Source organism: Ammospiza nelsoni, chromosome 7, assembly GCF_027579445.1.
Source record: "Ammospiza nelsoni isolate bAmmNel1 chromosome 7, bAmmNel1.pri, whole genome shotgun sequence".
In the NCBI taxonomy this organism is placed as follows: Eukaryota; Metazoa; Chordata; class Aves; order Passeriformes; family Passerellidae; genus Ammospiza; species Ammospiza nelsoni.
Genome location: NC_080639.1, coordinates 7,544,753 through 7,552,020, shown reverse-complemented (window position 1 = coordinate 7,552,020; position 7,268 = coordinate 7,544,753).

Here is a 7,268-nt window from a genome sequence, read left to right as displayed (position 1 = left end):
TTTGCTTGTTCCATAGCAAGAAGGGAAGAATGTTTTTTGTTGCAGTGCTAAACAGAGGCTGATCCACACGTGTCACTCTAGATCCACCCTGTAACTCTCGTGAAGGCTGACCTAGAACTGAGGCTAGATGGAAATAAAGAATAAAGTAGGGATTTATTAAAAGGCCTCAATGGATGCACCCTGGGCAGCACCAGGGCCCAGCCAGGGCTGCACCCAAGATGGACCAAAATGGTCACAAAATGGACAACTGGTCACAGGGTGTCTCACTTCTGTAAGTTCTGCTCCATTTGCATCTTGGAGTTAATTGTCCAATTACCGCTTTAGGTTATGAAGCCCCATCCTTCTTGTTTTTCTCTCTTCAGTCCATGTTGTTTGTGCTCTTGGGCCTGAGATTTGGATCATTTGTCCTTGGTCCCCAGCTGGAGAAGGAATTGTTTTGTCTCCCTACTCTGTGCAGAGAGCTCACCAACCCCTCATATGAAGCTCAGAATTACACACTAGAGCAGCACAGAACCTGAAAAACATAAAAACTAAAACCCGAGGAATCCCCCTGGTTCCGGTGCCTTGACCTTTCAGCCCAATCACTCCCATGCCTGCAAAAGAAGAGCCCAATCTCCATCAGTCCCACATTTCCAGCCCTGCAGGGCAGCGCTCACCACAGGCACTGCGACCAGAGTGGGAGCCCAAAATCAGTGTGACTGCAAGCGCTGGAACAAATCATTCTGTGCTCCACAAGGTCGAGTCCTCCACGCGGGATTTGGAAGGTTTAGATTTTCAGATTTTGAATATTCCTACTGAAGACACCCTTCAGCAAATAAGAGAGGAGGTACCTGGATTCCAGAGATTTTCCTACAAGAGCAAGACCCTCCCCACACAAGAGTGAAGCTCTCGCAACCCAGGTTTTAATGGTATTATTAAAACAATAAAATAACACTCTGTCAAACTCACCAGCCTATTTTAGTCCTGTCATTTCACAGCTGGAGATTTCAATTTTAAGATTCTCGCTGATTTCAGGAGACAAAAGTTTGAGAAAATTAAACCCACAGAACATGAAATAAAATACTGTAAGGCTTCAGAAAAGAACTATTAGACTTATAGGTGAAGTATAATGATTTTTTGGCTCTTCGCAGCAGAGGAAAAAACAATATAGATGTATATATGGAGTTCATGTCAAATGATCTGGTCAATCATTAGTCTCTACCTGAAAATTGAAGTCTATATATGCAAAAAAAATAAAAAATTAGGCATTGCCCTGTCAAACACACCCCATGAGCTTCCAGCTCAGGGCAAAGAAACAGAGAGGGCAATTTTGATCATGTTACTTTAATAGCACAAAAAAAAAGGGCACTGGAAGAATGCTGAGAAAGAGTTCTTGAGCCATTTCTCTCTCTTCCATATGCAGTGATAAGGTTGAAAGTGAGTAAATTGATGCAGCCTCATTTTCCCCACGCAAGGTGTCAAGGCTCAGACCCGAGTGCCCCCTTGTTATATGTCAAAGCTAAATTTAAAGTCAGAATTTTAAACTGCTTTGGGGTAGCTCTCTCTCTCTCAGTAAATTTCATCTGAAAAGATGCTTGGCAGGTGGGAAACTTCTGTTACTGTGTTGTTGTTTGTTCTGTTCTGTGTTATATAAATACACACACACACAGAGATATCCTAAATAAAGAACCGTTGTTCCTTTTCCTTCATTTTTGCCTGGAACGCCCCTAAGTTCCAGACTTGTAGTAATTTGGAGGGAGGGGGTTTTCTTTTCCATTCCACCTTCCTCAGCAGACATTTTGTGCTTTAAACCAGGACATGAACTTTTCACACACATCTCGGACAGCAGGAGATAAATCAGAACAAAATCTTGCATTTTGCAACACTTGTTGGCATTTTGCAGTAGTTTGGTGATGTTTGGGAAGTTTCCCAATCACTTTTCCAGGCTATTCTTGGTTTCTTGCAGATTTTACTCTTCATTTTGGATTAGTTATACTTGACCTGGTTTTGTCACACTGTGCATTGCACCAATGACTCCCTGGACTCTCTCACACACACAAAAATCATTTATCAATGTTCATTAAATGCCCACCCAGAGCCAGATGCCACAAAAGCCTCCTAGAAATAAAAGCATCCGCACAGCTGCTCCTGCATCACAATGATTCGTTATTACAGCTGTAATTCTCCTAAATAAACTTGGGTTTATCTCCTAGGGCTCAGAATGCCACCACCACCACAGTACAACCAGGAGTGAGTTAAAACAGGTACCAGTGCCATAGCTGTGGTGACAGGAGTTGGGAGCTGCGATCCTTATGGGTCCCTTCCAGTCTGGATAATTTAGGGCTTTCTACCTTGCAGGACCTTCCCCAGTGGCAACTCTGCTTAGATCTGGGGAAAAAAAAAAAAAAAACACAAATATTTCAAGGCTCAGCTAGGAAGATGACCAGAAATATCTAAATTTGACCATCTCTAGGTGAAGGGAGAGTGAAAACTGTCACCCACTGCACTAAAACACCCATTTTCCAATTAATCATTGTGTGTCTATTAGGCTAGCTGTCTCCATAACAACATAATTAAAAGTACATTTGAAATTCTTCATTATGCTCATATTCATGAACAAGATTAATTTTTAGAAAGATGCTCTTGCAAGAGCTGACTTTTATTGCAGTCTGGATTGATAAAAATTTTTGAGCAGGAGACAAAAATGACTCTAGTTGAATTAATAATATATGTTATTAATATATTAAAAGATCTAAACAGCTTTAAAAATTTATTTTACAGTGGGTTTTTTGTCATTCCAGACAACTTTGTAATTCAAATTCTTTCAAGCCAACCGTACAGGAGTTTTGGCAAAAGAACAACACTATTTAAGTGTTCACACTATTTAAGTGTTACAGTATTTAACACTATTTAACACTCACCAGCACCTAAAAATTAGATGGCTGAGATACACAACAGAAAAGAAAAAAATATTGAAAAATTCTGAGTTTTTCATACTAAAACATTATTTCATCCTTGCAACCAATGATGAATCTGTTCATAAACAGATTTCTGCAGTGAACTATACCAAAACCTGACACAATAAACAATTGAAACCATGAAACAAAGGCTGCTCAGAACAATTTCTCATTTTCCTGCTGCTCCTAAGCAGAAGGGAGACTCCAGTTCTTCAGGCCAAGAACTGGAATGAACAAAACCCACAAACCACAGAGATCAGAATTTTGGGGTCACTTTAACTGCACCTGAACACATCAGCAATAAATTCTTTATTGAAGCTGAATAAACTTATTTATTAATTAATTTATTTCCACTTACAAAGCTGAAAAACTCGAGAAACCAAGATAACAGCAGAATTTAGAGTTTCTCAGCCTGATTCCAACACGAGTTTTGCTTGTGCAAAAGTGGAAAACATCACTTGGTTGGCAGAAGCACAGCTCACAGACATTGCTCAACAGCATACCTGAACCAAAGCATTCCTTAACAAAGGCAAAAAGCATTTTGCAGGTGTTATTTTAAAGATGCATTTTACCGAGGATGTTTTTAAAGGTGTTTAATCCTGAGCCTTCTCACCTGCAGTCTGAGATGCAATAAACCAGCTCCCGAATCCAAATTTCTTCTGGACCAGCTGGTTTTGTTTTCCCTCACTTAATACCTGATCAGCCTAGAGCTCCTAAATATAGTTAAGCAGCACTTTTTGAAGGCTCATCTGTGAGTTAAAGGAAAATTATGAAAGCTTTGTATTTTTGCACATGCACATAGACTATCAGAAAATAGATAATTATTTTTATACAAAAAAAAAATTTACATTATGGTATATTCTGCTGAAATATCATTTGGTCAACACACCCATCTCAAAATGGAAATGAGTGAACACTGGTGATATTTTAAGAATGTTTGAGAATTTTAAGAATTACCTCATTGAAGCAATATTTAGAAGCCTGAATTAACCCATTTAGTAAACTCATCTTTGTCCTTTTTTCTACTTCTGTGCAAAAGCAGTTCTGAAGAGCTGCCACACGGTGGAGGTAAAAGCCAATAATTTAAAAATGAGAGGCACACAAGGGTCACTGTAACATTCTCTCTCCCTTTATGTTAGTCAAAGTGAATTACGAAAATAAATACCACTCGCTTTGAAAGTGACCAGAAAGCTGAACTGAGGAGGGGTGGAAAGGGAAAATAATAAATAAACCCCAAGATTTTACCCCAAAAATCACTTAAATAGTAGGGAAATCATCGTTGAAACAATTGAACAATGCCTTTTTCAAATTAAAACCTGCACAGATCTATATACCAAAGAATGAGATACCTGAGGAATGTGATTGTGAAACGGACAACAGAAAATAAATATTCATAAGATTCCTTTCAAACTGAAGCCATAACACTACAAAAAGTGTCATGGGCAGTCTTACAAGAAACCCCATGTAAGTAAAATCAGAACTGTCTTTCCTGAGCATGCTCCCAGCACCAGCTGAAGCCCTTAATTTGGTTTTAATTGATAAATTAAATCACATCCAGCCACAGGCAGAAGAGACCCCTCCCTTCCTGCAAAGCAGCAGGTACACTGTTAAACTGTAAAAACTGGATTTTTAAATGCAATTCTACCTGCCACCAATCCTATCCTGGAAAAAGTTGGCTTGAAGAGCTTCCAAGCACTGCAGAAATTTTTCACAGGTGTATACTTGTCAACACATGGACCCTGTACATTCAGGTAATTAATAACCATCTCCACAAAATTAAAAAAAATATATATATAAAAAAAACCAAACACATAAAACACCACCTGGCCTTTTTGGGGAAAAAAGGGCCCAGCTGTTGGCCAAATTCTCCTTTTAGGGAATTTTTCTGCCTCCTTGGGGCTCAGGATAAGACATTACCAGGAAACCTCCACAGCCTCATAGGACCTTGGGATCATTATTATTGGCTGTAATTTTTCTGTGTGTACCAACAAAGTCCCAAGGAGAAGGCCAAGGGCGTTAGGGAGATTTTTAAAGGAGGGGAGGGGAGGTGCAATTCTCTTTTATCTTCCCATCTGTAGAGAATGACACCAACAGGAAGAGTGAAAGCAGTTTGTCCAAATCTGGCTCTGAGAATGGCAACTTTTTGTGGGTTTGGACCACACCTGTGCAATGCCAGGGCTGTTTGTGCCCAGCAGGATTCACCTTTATCAGTGAGGAAAATAATTTTTGCCTCATAAGTCGGCAGGATCCATCAAAAGAGCACCACTGTGTTATTATTCCATAGGTTATTCAGGAAAATCTCAGGATCCTTGCCTTTATGGATAATTTCAGCTTCCCAGCTGTTAGCTGGGACTGTTACAAACAGACTCAAAGCAGCTGCAGCAGATTGAGGTAAAATTCAGCTGGCAGCCTGAATGTGCTCCCCAGGCTCAGAGTTAGCCCAACAGTAACAGATTAGAAGGAACAATTAATTCCCATGGGGATATAGAGATCATTACAGAGATATATCTTGATGGATCAGTGCACTCCAGAAATCACCAACCAAGTGAAATCCAGCAAGAACAAATGCTGGATTCTGCTCTTAAAATGCTGCAATTCTAAGTTTACACCCAAATTGAGGGACAAGCTCCTCACCAAGAGGAACTGGAACACACAAGCTGCACTGGGTTTGGCTGGAAGAGTTTATATTTGTTCACAGTTGCAGATTTGAGCCCAAAGTAGTGTTGACAAGAGAGCAATGCTTTGCTGTTGCTGAGCAGCACTTGCACAGCATCAGGGCCTTCTGTTTCTCACTCTGCACCTGCAGGGGAGTGGGTGGCTTTGTTGGGATGCTGAAGGAACAGAGGCTGATAAGATCATCATTGTCTTCCCATCAGGCGTCCTGTCCTGCTGTAAGAGCAGTCAGGGAGGATTCTTTTTTATATTCCTCACATGAAAATAAAACACAAATGCAGCAGTATTATATCTGAGAACCTGAGAATTCTCTATATCTGAGAATTTGCCATTGAAAAAAAAATGTCTCTGCAGAAGAGGGGATAGCAAAGAGAGAAGGGAAAATCGTGGAAGCTTTGTCTGCCCTGGCTGGCTGTCAGGTGAAACCTCCCTGGGACAGGGCTCCCCTCCTTAACATGTGGCACATGTCAGGGCTTTCAGCACAGCCCTAGGGTAATTTTCCATCCCGTGTTACAAAATGGATTCATAACATGTTGAGGCAGAAATAAAAATCAAATTGGCCTGTCTCATCAGGGTCTGGTTTGTAATACAAACAACATTTGTCCTGCTACAGTCTTGTTGATTGTTCCAAGCTCCCCCTCAGGGCTGCTGCCAAATCCCACCTTTTTGGATGGTTCATCTTTTGTTGTTGTGTGGTACAAACATCCACAAGTGACAGCTGCCAGAAGATTCCCACTGCAGTGCTGGAAACATCCATGGAAAAAGCACATTTCCCTTAAAAAGCAGCCTGGCTGCCTGCACAGCCATGCAAGGACGACAATGTCTCTTGAGGCTCACCCCTCTGTGGCTCATGGGAGGTTTCACTATTTCCAGCCATGCACCTGAGGCACTGAAGAGAGGGGGATGAATATCCTTTTATATTCCTGCAAGAAGAGGAGTACAGCCCTGCTGGGTCCTAGGAAGGCTCAGTGCTGTGGGGCTGTGCGAGCAGAGGCCTCAGTGAATTGAGAGGTGCCTGTGCAGCCACACATCTCACCCTCTGCTGTCCTCTCAGAGTGTGATGGTCATCGCTCTAGTTTGATCCCTGTGGGCACAGCCCCCCTAAAAGCATTTACCTCTTATTGGCATCCCTTGGGTCCCTTTAGGGGCCAGCTCACAGCTTCCCACCTTACTGGTGTGAGTTCAACAAACCTGCTCCAAAGGCTGTTTGCCCCCATGGCAGAAGTGCCAGTGGCTGCAGCAGAAATCCTGCCAAGCTGTCTTCTTCAAATGTTGGCCTCTCATGGCTGGGACTCCAGTGGTTTGTTTTCCAAAAGCACACAGTCCTTGCTGTGTGCCATCTGAAGGAGCTCTGTGTTTGCTGCTGTTCCAGACCTTGGTTTGAACAACTCAGAGCGAGCATCAGCTGGGCCATCACTCCAGGCACAGGCCGTGTCCTCAGAAATTCTGCACTTGGCCTGACATGCACATCTCCTGGTTTGCAGACCCCACTTCAGCACAGGCTCTGGGGGGAGATAATTGGCATTTTCAGCAGCTCAAGTGCTCGTGTCTGGCCTGATCTCTCAGTGGGAAGAGCTGAATCAGCAGCAGCACCAGCAGGTCCCACCTCTGTGTTGTTACCACTGTGGCAGGGCAAATTGCAGCGATTCTGGCCATTTG